We start from the raw sequence: 20,550 nt of genomic DNA, 5'->3' as shown, positions 1-20,550 counted from the left end.
ACACTGTGCAAGCCAAACAAAACACACCTGGGAACTTTAGTATTTGGCCTGATTTGCAACTGCCAGTGGAATGGGTAAGAGACCAGGCTCTGGATGTGGACGTACAAAGATCTGAATCACAGTTCTGCCACTTGTTAGCTGAGCAATCTTATTCAAGCTTTGTAGCCTCAGGACTTCCCTGGTGGTCCAGTGCTTAAGAATTCGCCTTCCAATGCAGGGGATGAAGGCTCGATCCCTGGTAGGAGAACTAAGATCCCACATGCCTTACATTTAAGTCTTTAATCCATTTTGAGCTTATTTTTGTGTATGGTGTTAGGGAATGATCTAATCTCAAACTTTTACATGTCCCTGTCCAGTTTTCCCAGCACCACTTATTGAAGAGGCTGTCCTTTCTCCACTGTACATTCCTGCCTCCTTTATCAAAGATAAGTTGGCCATATGTGCGTGGGTTTATCTCTGGGCTTTCTATCCTGATCCACTGATCTTTCTGTTTTTATGCCAGTACCCGACTGTCTTAATTACTGTAGCTTTGTAGTATAGTCTGAAGTCAGGGAGCCTGATTCCTCCAGCTCCATTTTTCGTTCTCAAGATTGCTTTGGCTATTCGGGGTCTTTTGTTTTTCCAAACAAATTTTGAAATTTTTTGTTCTAGTTCTGTGAAAAATGCCAGTGGTAGTTTGATAGGGATTGCATTGAATCTGTAGATTGCTTTGGGTAGTAGAGTCATTTTCACAAGATTGATTCTTCCAATCCAGGAGCATGGTATATCTCTCCATCTATTTGTATCATCTTTAATTTCTTTCATCAGTGTCTTATAATTTTCTGCATACAGGTCTTTTGTCTCCTTAGGTAGGTTTATTCCTAGATATTTTATTCTTTTTGTTGCAATGGTAAATGGGAGTGTTTTCTTGATTTCATTTTCAGATTTTTCATCATTAGTGTACAGGAATGCCAGAGATTTCTGTACATTAATTTTGTATCCTGCTACTTTACCAAATTCATTGATTAGCTCTAGTAGTTTTTTGGTAGCATCTTTAGGATTCTCTATGTATAGTATCATGTCATCTGCAAACAGTGACAGCTTTACTTCTTCTTTTCCAATTTGGATTCCTTTTATTTCCTTTTCTTCTCTGATTGTTGTGGCTAAAACTTCCAAAACTATGTTGAATAAGAGTGGTGAGAGTGGGCAGCCTTGTCTTGTTCCTGATCTTAGTGGAAATGGTTTCAGTTTTTCACCACTGAGGACAATGTTGGCTGTGGGTTTGTCATATATGGCCTTTATTATGTTGAGAAAAGATCCCTCTATGCCTACTTTCTGCAGGGTTTTTATCATAAATGGGTGTTGAATTTTGTCAAAAGCTTTCTCTGCATCTATTGAGATGATCATATGGTTTTTCTCCTTCAACTTGTTAATATGGTGTATCACATTGATTGATTTGCGTGTATTGAAGAATCCTTGCATTCCTGGAATAAACCCCACTTGATCATGGTGTATGACCCTTTTAATGTGCTGTTGGATTCTGTTTGCTAGTATTTTGTTGAGGATTTTTGCATCTATATTCATCAGTGATATTGGCCTGTAGTTTTCTTTCTTTGTGACATCCTTGCCTGGTTTTGGTATCAAGGTGATGGTGGCCTCGTAGAATGAGTTTGGGAGTGTTCCTTCCTCTGATATTGTTTGGAAGAGTTTGAGAAGGATGGGTGTTAGCTCTTCTCTAAATGTTTGATAGAATTCGCCTGTGAAGCCATCTGGTCCTGGGCTTTTGTTTGATGGAAGATTTTTAATCACAGTTTCAATTTCAGTGCTTGTGATTGGTCTATTCATATTTTCTATTTCTTCCTGATTCAGTCTTGGCAGGTTGTGCATTTCTAAGAATTTGTCCATTTCTTCCAGGTTGTCCATTTTATTGGCATAGAGTTGCTTATAGTAATCTCTCATGATCTTTTGTATTTCTGCAGTGTCAGTTGTTACTTCTCCTTTTTCATTTCTAATTCTATTGATTTGAGTCTTCTCCCTTCTTTTCTTGATGAGTCTGGCTAATGGTTTGTCAATTTTGTTTATCTTCTCAAAGAACCAGCTTTTAGTTTGGTTGATCTTTGCTATCGTTTCCTTCATTTCTTTTTCATTTATTTCTGATCTTTATGATTTCTTTCCTTCTGCTAGCTTTGGGGGTTTTTTGTTCTTCTTTCTCTAATTGCTTTAGGTGCAGGGTCAGGTTGTTTACTCGAAATGTTTCCTGTTTCTTAAGGTGGGATTGTATTGCTATAAACTTCCCCCTTAGAACTGCTTTTGCTGCGTCCCATAGGTTTTGGGTCATCGTGTCTCCATTGTCATTTGTTTCTAGGTATTTTTTAATTTCCTCTTTGATTTCTTCAGTGATCACTTCGTTATTGAGTAGTGTATTGTTTAGCCTCCATGTGTTTGTATTTTTTACAGATCTTTTCCTGTAATTGACGTCTAGTCTCATAGCATTGTGGTCGGAAAAGATACTTGATACAATTTCAGTTTTCTTAAATTTACCAAGGCTTGATTTGTGACCCAAGATATGATCTATCCTGGAGAATGTTCCATGAGCACTTGAGAAAAATGTGTATTCTGTTGTTTTTGGATGAAATGTCCTGTAAATATCAACTAAGTCCATCTTGTTTAATGTATCATTTAAAGCTTGTGTTTCCTTATTTATTTTCATTTTGGATGATCTGTCCATTGGTGAAAGTGGGGTGTTAAAGTCCCCTACTATGAGTGTGTTACTGTCGATTTCCCCTTTTATGGCTGTTAGTATTTGCCTTATGTATTGAGGTGCTCCTATGTTGGGTGCATAAATATTTACAATTGTTATATCTTCTTCTTGGATTGATCCCTTTATCGTTATGTAGTGTCCTTCTTTGTCTCTTCTAATAGTCTTTATTTTAAAGTCTATTTTGTCTGATATAAGAATTGCTACTCCAGCTTTCTTTTGATTTCCATTTGCATGGAATATCTTTTTCCATCCCCTTACTTTCAGTCTGTATGTGTCTCTAGGTCTGAAGTGGGTCTCTTGTAGACAGCATATATATGGGTCTTATTTTTGTATCCATTCAGCCACTCTGTGTCTTTTGGTGGGAGCATTTAGTCCATTTACATTTAAGGTAATTATTGATATGTATGTTCCTATTCCCATTTCCTTAATTGCTTTGGGTTCGTTATTGGGTTCGTTATTGTTCATTCTGTTGTGTTTCTTGCCTAGAGAAGTTCCTTTAGCATTTGTTGTAAAGCTGGTTTGGTGGTGCTGAACCCTCTCAGCTTTTGCTTGTCTGTAAAGGTTTTAATTTCTCCATCAAATCTGAATGAGATCCTTGTTGGGTAGAGAAATCTTGGTTGCAGGTTTTTCTCCTTCATCACTTTAATTATGTCCTGCCACTCCCTTCTGGCTTGTAGAGTTTCTGCTGAGAGATCAGCTGTTAACCTGATGGGGATTCCCTTGTGTGTTATTTGCTGTTTTTCCCTTGCTGCTTTTAATATGATTTCTTTGTGTTTAATTTTTGACAGTTTGATTAATATGTGTCTTGGTGTATTTCTCCTTGGATTTATTCTGTATGGGACTCTCTGTGCCTCCTGGACTTGATTAACTATTTCCTTTCCCATATTGGGGAAGTTTTCAACTATAATCTCTTCAAATATTTTCTCAGTCCCTTTCTTTTTCTCTTCTTCTTCTGGAACCCCTATAATTCGAATGTTGGTGCGTTTAATGTTGTCCCAGAGGTCTCTGAGACTGTCCTCTGTTCTTTTCATTCTTTTTTCTTTATTTTGCTCTGCATCAGTTATTTCCACTATTTTATCTTCCACCTCACTTATCCGTTCTTCTGCCTCAGTTATTCTGCTATTGATCCCTTCTAGAGTATTTTTCATTTCATTTATTGTGTTTTTAATCGATGCTTGATTCATCTTTAGTTCTTCTAGGTCCTTGTTAACTGTTTCTTGCATTTTGTCTATTCTATTTCCAAGATTATGGATCTTGGAAATAGAATCTTGGATCAGCTTTACTATCATTATTCTGAATTCTTTTTCAGGTAGACTGCCTATTACCTCTTCATTTGTTAGGTCTGATAGGTTTTTATCTTGCTCCTTCATCTGCTGTGTGTTTTTCTGTCTTCTCATTTTGCTTATGTTACTGTGTTTGGGGTCTCCTTTTTGCAGGCTGCAGATTCATAGTTCCCGTTGTTTTTGGTGTCTGACCCCAGTGTCTGCCACAGTTTTAACCTGCACGGCACCCGGTTCCTCTGCTCCAGCCGGCACCGAAGTGGAATCGTGCGCTCGGCCCCGCCTGTTGCTCACAGCCCGGCCCAGGGCGCTGAGGGCGCTGCGGACGGCGTGGCTAATAATACTATCTTATGTGAAAATTAATTGCTTTTGAGAAGGACAAGGTACAGAAAAGCCTTTTTCAGCTCTACCCTCAGGAATGATGGTCAGATTTTGATGTTTTTACAACAAAGCAGAAGTTTGTGGAGGCCATTTGAGGGTTGGGAAGGCTGTGCTGAGGATCATCAACTTGAATCTTTTCTTTTCCTTTGTGCTTATTCTAGTTTCACCTGCCCATAGGCTGCCACATGCAGAGGCCCTGTACCCAGCCCTTTGGACCAGAGTTCCTAGAGCCACACAGCTGGGCCCGACACCTCAGTTCCACAGCCCCGTGCAGAGGCGCGGCGCACAGCATTTGAGCGTGCACTTTGGAGTTAGGCAATGTTGGGTTCAAATGCAGGCTGGGAGACTTACTGGTGACCTTGGGTGTAAGTCACTGTGCTTTTCTATGCTCAGTCTCTTCTAAATTCTAAAATGGCGGGCTTCCCTGGTGGCACAGTGGTTGAGAGTCCACCTGCCGATGCAGGGGACACGGGTTTGTGCCCCGGTCCGGGAGGATCCCACATGCCGCGGAGCGGCTGGGCCCGTGAGCCATGGCTCCGAAGCCTGTGCTCCGCAACGGGAGAGGCCACAACAGTGAGAGGCCCGCGTATCGCAAAAAAAAAAAAAAAAAGGCATATGGGGCATGTCACAAGTCCTGGCTGACATCGTTGTTGATAAGTTGGGATTTAACTTAGGATAGGGACTCAGCACCCACATATGTGTTCCACTAGAGATGCCCAGATCCAGAGGGCTCCTGACCCTTGGAGATTCAAGTGGGCCAGATAAACTGATTCAGGGCAAGACACTGCGGTCAGTTTCCCCATCTGGGGCCCCTCACACCCTTGTCGCCTTCTGGGGCAGAAGGAGGCTCCAGGGAGACGCTGGAGAAGCCAGTGCTTGGAACCAGTAAATTCCCCTGAGTGCATGGGGCTATTGCTGCTCCTTGCTTTGGGGGCCCAGCCAAGGTCCTAGCCCCTTCTATTTGGTCATTTGAGCCTCCTCACCCTGTTATCCCCTCTCCTGCAGCTCCCTGCTGAGCAAATCAATCACAGGGAATGAAGTTCAGGGGTCGTGACAGTGTCTCCCCTCCCAGCGAGGCTGCAGGAGGATGAGGTGGAGTGAGAGCTGGAATAGGAGCTTCCCAGGAAAGGGAGCCCTTCTTGTCCAGGCTTTGGGCAGATGGTGTGTGAGAGTGTGCGTGTGTGTACACATGAGCTAACAAAATTCAAGTTGAAAACTTCTAAGAGTGTGAAGGCCCCCAAGAGGTCATGTGAGCCAGCCCCCTGCTCTGGGCAGGAGTCTCTTCTAACCAACACAAGAAGGTTGCAGCTGTACCCCAGGGAAGCCTTCTAAACATCTTTCCTTGGTAACTAGCCATGGCATCTCAAAATCCTCCCCAGGGTGCATGCAGGCTGTGTGTGCGCATGTTTGAGGGCCTTGGGTGTCTAAGTTAGAGTTCCAAGGGCACTGAGCCCTCAGACCTTGCAGAAAAATAAATATGAGGTGGAGGGACTGCGGTGCAGTGAGGGGTTTGAGGTTTTCTCCAATCACCATGAAGTTTAGAGGCACTTTGGAGGAGCTACATTTATGGGGTGCCTATTATGAGCTAATGATTGTGCTAGGTGTTTTAAACTCAATACCTCATTTAATCCTCACAGTAGCCCCTTCTATTATTCCCATTTTACAGATGAGAACACTGAGGCTCAGAGAGGCTACAAATCTTTTTTTTTTTAGTTTTGGCTGCATCGAGTCTTAGTTGCGACGCACTGGCTTCTCTCTACATGTGGTTTGCAGGCTCAGTAGTTGTGGCACGCAGGCTCTCTATCAAACTCTTAGAGGAAAACATAGGTAGAACACTCTATGACATAAATCACAGCAAGATCCTTTTGGACCCACCTCCTAGAGAAATGGAAATAAAAACAAAGATAAACAAATGGGACCTAATGAAACTTCAAAGCTTTTGCACAGCAAAGGAAACCATAAACAAGACCAAAAGACAACCCTCAGAATGGGAGAAAATATTTGCAAATGAAGCAACTGACAAAGGATTAATCTCCAAAATTTATAAACAGCTCATGCAGCTCAATAGCAAAAAAACAAACAACCCAATCCAAAAATGGGCAGAACACCTAAATAGACATTTCTCCAAAGAAGATATACAGACTGCCAACAAACACATGAAAGAATGCTCAACGTCATTAATCATTAGAGAAATGCAAATCAAAACTACAATGAGATATCATCTCACACCAGTCAGAATGGCCATCATCAAGAAATCTAGAAACAATAAATGCTGGAGAGGGTGTGGAGAAAAGGGAACACTCTTGCACTGCTGGTGGGAATGTGAATTGGTACAGCCACTATGGAGAACAGTATGGAGGTTCCTTAAAAAACTACAAATAGAACTACCATATGACCCAGCAATCCCACTACTAGGCATATACCCTGAGAAAACCATAATTCAAAAAGAGACATGTACCAAAATGTTCATTGCAGCTCTATTCACAATAGCCCGGAGCTGGAAACAACCTAAGTGGCCATCATCGGATGAATGGATAAAGAAGATGTGGCACATATATACAATGGAATATTACTCAGCCATAAAAAGAAACGAAACTGAGTTATTTGTAATGAGGTGGATAGACCTAGAGTCTGTCATACAGAGTGAAGTAAGTCAGAAAGAGAAAGACAAATACCGTATGCTAACACATATATATGGAATTTAAAAAAAAATGTCATGAAGAACCTAGGGGTAAAACGGGAATAAAGACACAGACCTACTTGAGAATGGACTTGAGGATATGGGGAGGGGGAAGGGTAAGCTGTGACAAAGCGAAAGAGAGGCATGGACATATATACACTGCCAAACGTAAGGTAGATAGATAGTGGGAAGCAGCCGCAGAGCACAGGGAGATCAGCTCGGTGCTTTGTGACCGCCTGGAGGGGTGGGATGGGGAGGGTGGGAGGGAGGGAGATGCATGAGGGAAGGGATGTGGGAACAGATGTATATGTATGACTGATTCACTTTGTTATAAAGCAGAAACTAATAAAAAATAAATAAATTTAAAAAAATTAAAAAAAAAAAAAAAAAAAAAACCAAAGTGCACGCTCTAACCACTATCATACTGCCTCACGTACTAGGGCCACATTCCAGGCCTGGGTTTCAGTTTCAGAAGTCATTAGAAGATACCATTACTCAATGAGTTGTTCTGTCCTGCTTTTTGTTTATGAGTCTACGTTTCAAAAAATCCCAATAAACGGTACTTTTAAAAAGGAAAAGAAACAACAAGTAGTCACCACTCCCTCATCACTAAAATAATTCTTTATCATGGTGCTCACATTTTACAAAACATCCATTACTCTACTGCATCGATTCTAAAATGCATGTTTGTGGTTCTTTTAATCTCTGAATTTTGGATGTATTTTAAAGACTGTGAAATTTAAGCTTCCATGAAATACACAATATTATTTGGCTCTAAGAATAATCTTGGTAGGTGAACATTGCCAAGATTATAATCCCCATTTTACAGCTGGGAAAACGGAGGTTCAAAGAGGTTAGGGAGACTAGCCTGAGGTCACAGAGCTAGTCAATGCAGATTAGCCCCGTTTCCTGATTCCCAGCACAAGCTGTGTCCACCGTACACTCCTGGCTTTCAGGCCCTGCGCTCACAGTAACTTGTTCCCATCACCTCCTCCACCTTCCCCACCCCCCACCTCGGGCTACCCACCAGCAGAGGCCTGAGGGAGACCTCAGTTCCCCAACCTAGGGTTCCCCAGCCTCACTCAGAGCTGGGGAATGAACCCAGTGTGCGGACACCTGGGAAGAGTCCAACCCCACACAGGAAGTTTTCAGGCCAAAGGATCCCACTTTCAAGAATGCATCCCACGTGGCAGGCAGCACTGTAGAGATCAAAGCTGGGCTTGGGGTGTGAAGTCAGTATTTCTGCCTGGTACCCTCACACACCATGCAAGATAGATCTAGGGGCTTCTCACCTAGGGTCCCCATTTTCTGGAACTACTTCCCATGCCCTATTTCTCCTATTTCAAGAGGTCAAATGAACATCAAATATTGCTTCTAGATAAGATCTCACAGACTAAAACACCACATTTCTTTGCTATGGTTAAACTTACATCAGCTCAGTGGTAATGCCAGGGTTTGTTCCTGCTGACCAGAAAACACTGATTGATTGTGATAGGGCCCCAATTAACATACAAGAGGAAAAACCAATTAACGACTTATGTAACAGGTACAGCTTGGCAGACAAAAATCTTTCAAAACAAGGAGTGTGACAGGCGAAAGTAATACAAGGGGCAAGCTGACGTGGAAGTGTGAGCTCCTCATTTTCCCAGATGGGACATGTGAGGTTCGGAGAGCTGGAGTGACTTGCTCAAGGTCACACAGTAGGGCTGGAACTGGCACCCAAGGTTTCTGCCCCTCAGGAGAGGCATCTTCCCACCCCACCCTTCTGTGATGAGGTTCGAGAAGGCCAGAGCATCAGGACTCACCAGCGTTGCTGAAGGGGATCTGGATAGGGAAATGGCTTCTCCCTGGCACCTGTGGGCTCCTTCCTGGCTGGCAGCTGCCAAGGCCACGCTGTCTTTCCTCCCCAGGTGTCTGCAGAGGCAGCTAGGCGTGGGAGACTCCTGGAAAGCCTGCTCTGGGCAAGGTGGAGGAGGCCTTCCCGAAGAAAGCACCCTCCAGGACGTGGAGTGACCAGGCCTGGGGTCAGCGTGGCCATAGAGGGCTTCGCTACATCTAGCTTGCACAGCTGCCTCCTGGCATCTGCCTGGGAGCTCTCCAGATCGCAGGGCTGGTTTTCCTGCCAGCTGCTGGGTGCCTTTAAGAGAAGGACAGCAGTTCATTGGCTGAGCAAGGCTCCTCCTACCTCTTTACCTGAGCAGGTGAGAGCTGCTAGGCTAGGGGCAGACCAGGGAGTAAACAAACTGTGGCAACCAGCTGGCTTGCCCCTCCTCCACAGCCCTGGTCCTGGGCTTCCTTCCCCTCCCCAGCCCCCAACTCCAGGAATTAAATGGGAGTAAAGAAAGGGCAAAACATTCTGCAAAATGCTTAGTACTGTTCAGTTTAGGAAGCTTCATTATTTCACAGTCACCCTCAATCAGAGTTAACAGTACGCCTTCTCTTTCAGATGGGAAAACCGTGCTGGGAGAGGTAAAGGGCTTGTTGAGTTCGCCTGGCTATTCGAAGGAAGGTTGATGGGGTAGGATGGTGTGAGGATCCAAACCTGAATCCCCTGTTTTTGACTTCCCATAGGTGCTCTAGACCACACCACTGCCTTCTCTGTGAAACCTCTGGCAAGTCCCTCACTGCCTCAGTTTCCACATCTGTAAAATGGCACAGTCATGCTTGTGTGTAAGTTCACACTCACTGTATTGTATATTGTATTACACTCACACTTAGAGCTAAAAAGGACTTTGGAGATTCTCTAAGCCATCTATTCATTTACCAGGAATTCATTCATTCAATAGGCATCACTATTCAGCAACTATTTTGTGCCTGCCTGGCCTGTTTTAGGGCCTAGGGATACATCAGTGAACAAGAAAGTCAAGGATCTTACTCCTGTTGAGCTTGCATTCTAGAAAGTGGGGAGCTAGACCTAAACAAGCAAACAGATCAGATAGGTAACAGTCCCCTGAAGAAAGGAAATAGGCGATACGATCAAGTAATGGCTGTTGCTATTGTACATTATGGGGTCAGAGAGGCTCTCTCTGAGGAGGTGATGTTGAAGGTGAGACTTGAGTAATGACAAGGAACCAATCATTGGAAGAGCTGGATAGAGAGTGTTCCAGACACAGGGAACTACAAGTGCAAAGGCCCTGAGCAGGTGTGTTTGGAGAACAGAAAGAAAACTGCTGTGGCGAGAGTAAAGTCCAATCCCTGCCCCCTCTTTTTTAATAGATAAGGAAATGATTCAGAGGGATGACTTGACTTGCCCCAAAGCCCCTCCTGCAAATATCTCCTTCCTCTCTTTATCCTCATGTATTAGGGAGGGAACTGAAGCCTGGAGCTTACCAGCATACGTGGGTTACCAACCCAACAATCATCTCACCAGCCTACACTGCTATAAACTCCTGTTTCTCCATTCTCTAGACACTTAAAAAGGTAAAAACTATGATTTTAAGAGTGGATCACACTGAAGAACAAAATCCTGACCAACAGAATACAGTATTAAAAATTCCAGCAGTAATGCAAACTGCCACACAGTTATATGGGGTCAGCACAGACCCTTCCTGCTGAGGTCCTCTCCTGTTTCATTTTCAGAATTTTTCACTCTGATGTTTATAAAGGGCTGCCGGTTTTCAGTCATCATATTGTTAGCGGCAGCATTGGAATTGTTATTCTGGGACTGTCGGCTAGGTAGTGTGGGATGAAGCAAATGAGTTCTGATGCTGCTGGTGCTGAGAACCAGGACTTGGTTCCAGAGAAAACATATGAAGGATGAAAGGGGTTCAGTGAAAATCTTATAATTCTGGGTTTAAAATGGAAGTTTCAGGGTCAATCTTTGATGCAGCTGACCTGAAAACAGACACATATTCTCTAGCTCTGCCTACTGTTTTCAGGTCTAGAAACAATGAGCAACAATTTAGAAAGCAACTTCATTGTCCAGACTGTAGTCTCTAAATACTATTTCACACTAAAAGGAACCAGGCTCCTCAATAAACAAACAAACAAATAAATAGCTGATACCAGCTTTAGGACAGAAAATGCACAATATGTACTTAGACTATCTTTTAATGCCAAAAATCAAGGAAGCTAGTTATGGCAAAGAGACTCAGCAGACAACTGAAGAGTCTCGCATTGGCCAAAGTCAGGACAATTTGAGCATCAGTAAAGAAAATAACTGCAATTAGCTGAAAAACATCAAATATATTTTAGGGCTTCCCTGGTGGCGCAGTGGTTGAGAGTCCGCCTGCCGATGCAGGGGACATGGGTTCGTGTCCCTCCCACATGCTGCGGAGCGGCTAGGCCCGTGAGCCATGACTGCTGAGCCTGTGTGTCTGGAGCCTGTGCTCCGCGACGGGAGAGGCCACAACAGTGAGAGGCCCGCGTACCGCAAAAATAAATAAATAAATAAATAAATAAATAAATAAAATATATTTTAATCCACGAGTCTACAATGATATATTAAAAATAAACAAAAAACCTCAGTGATCATCTTCAGAAGATATTAAGAAATCAATTCATTATTTTGAAAACTAGTAAATAAAGGGAAACAATTAAGCACTTGTTCTGTCTTTCCTGTAAGAACTGTGCCTCAGGCGACCAAATAGTAAAGGAGAGGAAGCTGCTCTTTACATAAGCATTCCAACAAATAAAATGAAAAAGGAATGAAGAAGGATTGACTTGGGATATCATCACTTGTTATGAATTAGTTGATCTAACTGAAAATATTACAAAAACAGAAACAACGTGACATGATGGGCCTTTTGATGGAATCAATACCACCTCCTATGAAGAAATCATGCCTCCAAAATCAAGCAGGAGTCTAATCAAGACTTTAGACGCAGGGGTTGACAAACTTTCTCTCTAAAGGGCCAGGTAACAAATATTTTAAACTTTACAGGCTATATAGCTCTAATCTCTGTTGCAACTATTCAGCTCTGCTGTTGAATAGTACAAATACCAGGCATAGACAATAAGTAAACAAATGGGCATGGCTGTGTTCCAACAAAACTCTGTTTACAAAAAAGAGTAGGGGCTAGATTTGACCCATGGTCTATAGTTTGTTAACCCCTGTTCTTGACCGGACTACCAGCTTACAGGAAATACAGGGACTGCAGAACACATGAAATGACACCCCAGGGATGCATTTAGCAAAAGCTAAACTAGGAAGAAGTGTAACAGGAAAATCAATCTGATTTCTTTAACAAATAAATGTCAAGATACTAAAAAAGAGAGAGAGAGATTTAACGTATACATTAAAAGAAACTTAGCAAATATTAACCAAACACAATGTATGGACCTTGGGACTTCCCCGGTGGTACAGTGGTTAAGACTCTGCACTTCCACCGCAGGGGGTGTGGGTTCCATCCCTGGTCGGGAAACTAAGATCCCACATGCCACACAGTGTGGCCAAAAAAAAAAAAAAAAAAAAAAAAAAAATGTATGGACTTGTTTGAATCCCAATTCAAACAAATATAAAAAAATAGTATAATTGGAGAAATGTGAACATTGACTCGAATATTTGATAATATTAAGGAATTGTTGACATTTGGTGCTGTTTGATGATGTATTGTGGTTGTGTTTGAAAAGGGGAGGTCTTATCTTTTAGAGATGTTGCTGAAATATTTACAGATGAAATGGTATGATATTTGGGATTCAGTTAAAAACAATGGGTGGTAGAATATAAAGGGAACAAAATTGATAAGGAGTTATTAATTGTTGAAGGTGAATGATAGGTACAGTAGAAGTTCATTATACTATTCTTTCTACTATTGTGTAAATACCTGAAAATTTCCACTATGAAAAGTTAAAATATATTTATGCCACTTCACACTCAGCCAACTGACAAAATTTTAAAAATCTGACCAACTTCAGTTTTGGAAGGATATGGGGAAAGGGTAGCTCTTACACATGGTGGGAATGTAAATTCCTACAACAACTTTTGAGAGGGATTTGTGTACACCCCATGACCCAAAAACTCCACATCTGGATATACACTAAGTGATACTTTAGTCCATTAAGAGACATGCAGGAAAGTAAAAAGAGAGAGACATACAGGAACATTTTTTTTCTTAAGAAGAAAAATTTTATTTCAAACAGATTCAGTGGTATGTGTGCTACAGCAAAGGCTGGTTGTAGCAGTTTCCTTTCAAACCTGCACTGATGTATAAATTAGACATTATTTGGGAATGATTAGTTTCTAGTAAAATGTAGATTCAATCCAACATTATGCCAATTTTTACATTTATTGTAGACCCTATTTTAGAGGTTAACATTTCATCACTAAAAAATGAGAATAACCTTACAGCTACTCCTAAGGTAATGAACTGTGAAATTAATTCCTCACTATTGCTTTGAAAATATACCCCTAGGTTAAGAGAAATTCTGACTTCATCCAAATCTGTTATTTAATTCTTCAGTTATCATCTACTGTTGGCTTGATTGTCACTCCTCTTTTTTTTTTTTTTTTTTTCGGTACGCGGGCCTCTCACTGCTGTGGCCTCTCCCGTCGCGGAGCACAGGCTCCGGACGCACAGGCTCAGCGGCCATGGCTCACGGGCCCAGCCGCTCCGTGGCATGTGGGATCTTCCCGGACCGGGGCACGAACCCTCGTCCCCTGAATTGGCAGGCGGACTCTCAACCACTGCGCCACCAGGGAAACCCGTCACTCCTCTTCTTATTTGACCCCAACCAATTAAACGCCAGTGTTTCTCAACTCTTCAGCTAAGGGCAATTTTTTCTCCTACTTCTGTGCACACAGGATTAGTCAAAACGATTTTGCCCAAATCAGCCTTGACTGCACTAACTCTTCCTCCTGTCGACAGGGATCCTATGTTCACCAATAAGCACTTCATTCTTAGGCAGCTTTTGCACTTTTGCTGCTTTCTTGTCTCCTTCAGTGCGTGCACCTAGAAGCCGTCTAAGCAGGAAATAGGAAATTTCCAATTCTGTGAAGATCTCAGGTAAAGCTCCAACTGCACCAAGTACCTGCCCCACCATTCTGTCAGCCCGGCACAAAGTGGGGTCAGTTCTGTTCCCACTCCAATAAGACCTCCTGGAGCAGCATACTGAAGATCATTAATGCTCTGCGAAAAGCAATACAATTTTGGAAAAGATGGGTTTACACATGAGCTTTCCTTCACTATCTTTGGAAACAATACCAGGTGTGACTTCTATCTCCTGGCCCACCTTTAATACTCCTTTTAGAATACTACCACCAGCTACACCCCACTTAAGGTCATCAACTTCACAGCTAGGTTTGTTGACATCAAAGGATCTAACAACAATAAGTCGGGGTTCTGAAGTAAAGTCTCTTGGGGGTACTGGAATTTTCTTTACTAGGTACTCACAGACAACTTCAATATTGTATTTTAGCTGAGCAGAAATTGGAATAATAGGAGCTCCTTCTGCTACTGTACCTTATACAAATGCAAGGATCTGTTCATACTGTTCTTTAGCCTGGCTTTCTTTTGTTGGTTTTTTTTTAAGTCTATTATTTAATTAATTTCATTTTTAAAGCATTTAATACAGCATAGTTTTTTTGTTTTTTGTTTTTGTGGTACGCAGGCCTCTCACTGTTGTGGGCCCTCCCGTTGCGGATCACAGGCTCCGGACGCGCAGGCTCAGCGGCCATGGCTCACCGGCCCAGCCGCTCCGCGGCATGTGGGATCTTCCCGGACCGGGGCACGAACCCGCATCCCCTGCATCGGCAGGCGGACTCTCAACCACTGCGCCACCAGGGAAGTCCTAGCCTGGCTTTCTTTTACCAAATCAATTTTATTTTGTATAATCAAAATATGCTTCAGTTTCATGATTTCTGTAGCAGCCAGGTGTTCGAAAGTCTGAGGCTGAGGACAAGACTCGTTACCAGCTATCAACAGAAGAGCTGCATCCATCACTGCGGCACTGTCCAGCATAATAGCCATCAAAATATCGTGGCCAGGACAGCCAACAAAGGAAACAAGTCTGACTAATTTGAAGTTTCCTTTGGTCCCTGGAATATCTGTAGGAAACTCATCAGGTGTACTACTTCCACAGGATCTATAACATTCTGGCCAAGGACAACTTGGGTCGTCAAGTTTATAAATCTTAGCATTAGCATAGCCAAGTTTGATTGTAATGTTTCTTTCTAGTTCTTTTTTTTTTTTTTTTTTGCGGTACGCAGGCTTCTCACTGCTGGGGCCTCTCCCGTTGCAGAGCACAGGCTCCAGCCGCGCAGGCTCAGCGGCCATGGCTCAGGGGCCCAGCCGCTCCGCAGCATGTGGGATCTTCCCGGACCAGGGCACGAACCCGTGTCCCTTGCATCGGCAGGCGGACTCTCAACCACTGCGCCACCAGGGAAGCCCTCTAGTTCATTTTTGAACCTGACAGTGTGAACTCCAGAAATAGCTTTTACAACCGTAGATTGCCCATGAGCTACGTGACCAATTGTACCTATATTAATTGTGGCCTGTCTGCTGATGACTTCATGTGAAAGTGGCGTCAACTTGGTAACATCCAAAGTGTTGAGATCTTGCCGAGAAAGGTGCGGCTGCCCTCAAGTCACACCAGCCTCGCACCCCGCCATCTTGCCCGGAGAGGAAGGAAGGCGTCAGGGTGGCTGCCTGACCATTCGCAAGCCCCCTTGTGCAGGGCGGGGCAGCGGAGGCTGGAGGGCCAACTAGGGCCCAGGCCTGGGAGAAGAGGATGGCCGGTGCAGCGGAGGCCTCACTGCTTGGACTTTTCTCCCCATGGATTTGTACAGTGCCTGCCGGCAGAACGACTGCGTGGCAGGCCGACTGCGTGGCAGGGTTCCACTTTGCGACGACGGCGGACCCCACCTCCTTGGGCCAGTAACGTTTTTTTTCTTTTTTTTTTTTTTTTTTGCGGTACGCGGGCCTCTCACTGCTGTGGCCCCTCCTGTTGCGAAGCACAGGCTCCGGACACGCAGGCTCGGCAGCCATGGCTCACGGGCCCAGCCGCTCCGCGGCACATGGGATCCTCCCGGACCGGGGCACGAACCCGTGTCCCTTGCATTAGCAGGCGGACTCCCAACCATTGCGCCACCAGGGAAGCCCACGTTTTTTTTAAATAGGAAAAATGGAAAACAATCAAAATGGATAAATTATGGTATCTTTGGATGGGGGAGGCTACGAAATGCAGAGATTTGGAAATGGCAACTACTTGTGGAGCTAAGAGCTGGGGCCCCATCAGGATAGATTTAGCTCAACAGATGTTGACCTAGACCCACTCTGGGCCAGGCCCTCTGCTAGGTGCTGGGGATACATAAGTGATATCCCTCAAGGGATTCAAAGTCTAGATGTCAGAGACAGAGGGGGCCTAACACATCATCTAGCTCAACCTACCCATTTCACAGATGTGGAAAATGAGGCCCAGAAAAGTTAACCGACTTGCTAAGGGCACACAGTTGGTTCATGGAAGAACCAGGAATTGAGCCAGGTCTCTGATGCTCAGAGAATCAGGAGATCTTGGAGCCACGCATTCTTAAGTTGAATCCTGGCTCTGTAACTCACTAGCTGTGACCTTGGCCAAGTTATTTAATGCCTCTCTCCTCAGAAGGATAATAATACCTATTCATGGCTTGATGTGAGGATTAAATGAAATGATATACATAAAGCCCTTGCCTCAGTGACTGAAAAGAAATAAGACCTTAATGGATTGGTTATGTACTTGTATTATTATTGATATAAAGTAAGGCCTTAGTGAAGCGACAAAATGCTACATTCTATGTTATTCTCCAAATAGTTAATGCCATACTTCTTAGAGCCAGGATGGTCAAGGCTCTGTACCAAGTTGAAGGCTTGTCCCAGGAGTTAGCTGCTTTCTATTCCAGGCCCCACCCCAAGCAGCCACATGTAAGAGAATCCTCACCACCCTCCCACTCTGCTGACTGTCTGCTCTCTGAGGGCCATGCTGAGACATGATCGGGTAGCACAGCTCTGTAATCTGTGTGATCCTCCTCCACTACCCTGAGCCTCAGCTACCTATAAAATGAGAATAATAGCAGAATTTATCACATGGGGTTGTTGTGAGGATTAAATGAACTAATGCCTAGCATATAGTAAGCCCTCAACATATGAGATACAAGACACCTGTCCCAGGGCATCAGGCTTGGGAGATACAAAAAAGAATCAGCTGCATTCCCCACCCTCTAAGTGCTTCAGTCCAGGGGGGATACAGTCAGAGGCCACTCCCTTCCCATTTCTCCCCACGCTGTCACATTTCAGGCCTGGATTAGGGCCCAGGGGGCCAAGTGATTCTGGCTGCTTTGCGGGAGGCTGGCTCTAAGAAGGACTGAGCCAAACCTCCTGTGTCTGAAACCACCCACATGTTCACCTCTGCTGCTGAGAACCCAGCTCTGCAGAATCGCTGACTGTCTCCGGCTACTGGAGCCAAAGCATCATATGCTCTGAATAATAAAGCCATCCAGAAAGTTCCTCGTGGCGAGCTGGGAACACACTCCGGTTCGTACCCTTGGGGCCAGGCAGCCAGAAATATCACCAAAGGCCTGCCATCAAAGCCAAGCTCCTGTCCTCAGCAGGCTGGAGCCACAAGGCCCAGGGAGTTTCAATCCCCAGTCCCTTCCCTTTCCTGATGCCTTCTTCTCCCAGTGAGACCACGTGTATTTTTCACCCAAGACCCTATTTTTTACAGAGCATCATAAAACATTCTCAATAAGCTCAGTGACCATTTGTCCAATTTTTCCAACCCTAGAGAGCAAAAGTCATTGAGGGTCAGAGAAAGACATAGTAAGACCAATATGAGGCCAATGGAACCAGTCAAATATATTTGGTTCACCTGTGGAAGCAGGCATGGCATCGTTCTTTCAAGTGGATGTCAAAGCTGTAAACTTGCAGCTGCTCACAGGCTGCAGGTGGGACAGCTGGTCAGATGGTGTATTTGTTGTGCATGGCGAGATCCTTGTGGGCAGGGGCTGTGCCTTGTTCCCCTCTCTGTCCAGCACTCAGCAGCAAACACAGTGCCTAGCACTGAGCAGTCAATCCAAAAACACCTGTCAAATGAATAAAGTTGCTTAGTTAGTCCGCCAATGGGTTTAAGATGCTTCTATTGGGCTTCCCTGGTGGCGCAGTGGTTGAGAGTCCGCCTGCCGATGCAGGGGACACGGGTTCGTGCCCCGGTCCAGGAGGATCCCACATGCCGCGGAGCGGCTGGGCCCGTGAGCCATGGCCGCTGAGCCTGCACGTCCGGAGCCTGTGCTCTGCAACGGGAGAGGCCACAGCAGTGAGAAGCCTGCGTACCGCAAAAAAAAAAAAAAAAAAAAAAAAAATCAAAAGATGCTTCTATTGCACATTCTCATATCAGCCTGAACTTTTCCTTCTCACTGCTTACCATACTTGTAATTAAATAACTGCACGTGCAATTATTTGTTTAATACATGCCTCCTTGACAAGACTATCAGCTCCCTGGAGGCAGAGACTGCCCCCAGTTTTGTTCAACATTTGTATCCTCAGTGCTGAGAAAGGGATCTGGCATATAGCTGGCACTCAATCAATGTTTGTTGAATAAATAAATGAACAAAGATGGCAAAGATGGCCACGGTCAGTGAGTCGACCCGCCCACTAATTTTCTGTTTGTTCTGTTTTGTTTTTATTTTACTGGCGTATAGTTGATTTACAATGTTGTGTTAGTTTCAGGTGTACAGCAAAGTGATTCAGTTCTACACGTACATATAGTCATTCTTTTTTAGATTCTTTTCTCATATAGGCCACCGCTAATTTTGAAGGCCTGTGCTGCCTGAGGCACTGAGCTTCACTCCCAGGTCAAAGGAAGCTGGCCTAAGGTTTTTTACTTCAAGATGCTGACGGTGCTACGGGAAAGTGTGGGGATACAGGTTTGTTAATACCCAGGCTCAGCTGTTCTTAGAAACAGTCTGCCTCCTAGAAAGTCTATCCATTTACGAAAGAGCACAATGGAGTGGGAAGCAGGCTCATTTGCTGGTTAACCGGGGCCTTCCCTTTGCCTCTAGTTGGTGATTTGGGACATTTGGCCTGGGGATGGATGGACCGGATTTCAGCCTGGAGTTAGTAATGGAATCTACTTTGTAGAGTTGTTATAGGAGAAAATGAGTATATAGGTGTGTAAATATTTACCACAGGACCTGACAGTGGCACTATCAGTAGTACCATTACTGCTCAGTAATGGTATCTAGAGTTGTTGTTACCAATACTCTGCCTTCTAAGGCTGCCCTTGGATGAAGAATGTCATCACCTGGATGAAGATTTTCAGGATGCAAGCCTGGGGCTGGGCTTCTCCAAGGCATCTCCCAGGGACAACCTGGACAGACTGCAGGGAAGGAGTGAATCAGCTATGTGACAGAGACACCACTACTCAAACTGACTTGGGCCAAGTTGGCCCACACTTCCCTAAGTCCAGAGTGTAGAATTGCCTTGTGCACAGCTGGATCCAGGAGCTCAAGCAATATCATCAGGATGTTTCTTCCTTGCCTCTATCTGCTGCTGTCCATACTGCAGTCTTCTGTCTCAGAGAGGGTGCCCGAGGTGGCTTACATCCTGTCCTCTCAGCTACCACAGAAAAGAGAAAGTCTCCCTTTCCCGAAGTTCAGACCAGACCTCCAGAATTGAGTCTCATTGGCTGTAACTGAGTCACATGACTACTCCTGAACCAATCATTGTGGCCAGGGGATGCAAGCCTCTGATTGGCAGAACTGAGTCACATGCCAACCTCTAGGCTACGGGCTGAAGTCCGCTGCGCAGATGGGGAGGGAATGAACCCGAGCAACTTAACAATTACTGTTGCCAGAGAGGGGAGAATGTTGCTGGGTCAGCAAAACAAATATCCCCTGCAGATTATAAACCTCTCTGCAGGTCAAGTGGCAAGGGCAATGTCACAGTGAGACCAAACAAACATCAGTTCCATCAGACAAATAAAGTGGTAGGATCTGGAGAGATTCCCAGAAGACAATGGGGCATTTACTCAGCAATCTGCCAAAAGACCAGTTCTATAGGGCCAAGATTAGGGTGAGGCAAATGAGGCACCTCCCTCAGGCACCAAGTTAATGGAAACACAAAAAAAACCCGTAATAACCTAGATAAATAATACTTGAATACAATATTTTATTATTTAAAAAAATAAATCTGGGCTTCCCTGGTGGCGCAGTGGTTGAGAGTCCGCCTGCCGATGCAGGGGACACGCCACGGGTTCGTGCCCCGGTCCGGGAAGATCCCACAGGCCGCTGAGCGGCTGGGCCCGTGAGCCATGGCCGCTGAGCCTGCGCATCCAGAGCCTGTGCTCCACAACGGGAGGGGCCACAACAGTGAGAGGCCCGCGTACCGCAAAAAAAACAAAACAAAACGCAGTTTCTATGGCCCCACCCTAGTTGCACTGAATCTGAATCTTCCAGGGATGAGGCTTGGAACCAACATTTTGAACAAGCAACTTCCCTGCCAGTTGATGGACACCCACTGAAGTGTTTGGGTCCTTCCCTATTATTTCCACAGAACCTCATA

At 44.4% G+C, this 20,550-nt stretch overlaps 1 pseudogene; it reads right to left on the bottom strand.

The window, feature by feature from the left end:
* The window catches only part of LOC132486897 (eukaryotic translation initiation factor 2 subunit 3-like), a 34,000-nt pseudogene extending 18,233 nt beyond the window's left edge, over positions 1-15,767 (bottom strand).
* Between the last annotated feature and the right edge of the window lie 4,783 nt (positions 15,768-20,550).

The sequence above is a fragment of the Mesoplodon densirostris genome, chromosome 3 (genome assembly GCF_025265405.1).
Source record: "Mesoplodon densirostris isolate mMesDen1 chromosome 3, mMesDen1 primary haplotype, whole genome shotgun sequence".
NCBI classification, from domain to species: domain Eukaryota; kingdom Metazoa; phylum Chordata; class Mammalia; order Artiodactyla; family Ziphiidae; genus Mesoplodon; species Mesoplodon densirostris.
This window is presented reverse-complemented; position numbering and strand designations above follow the sequence as displayed.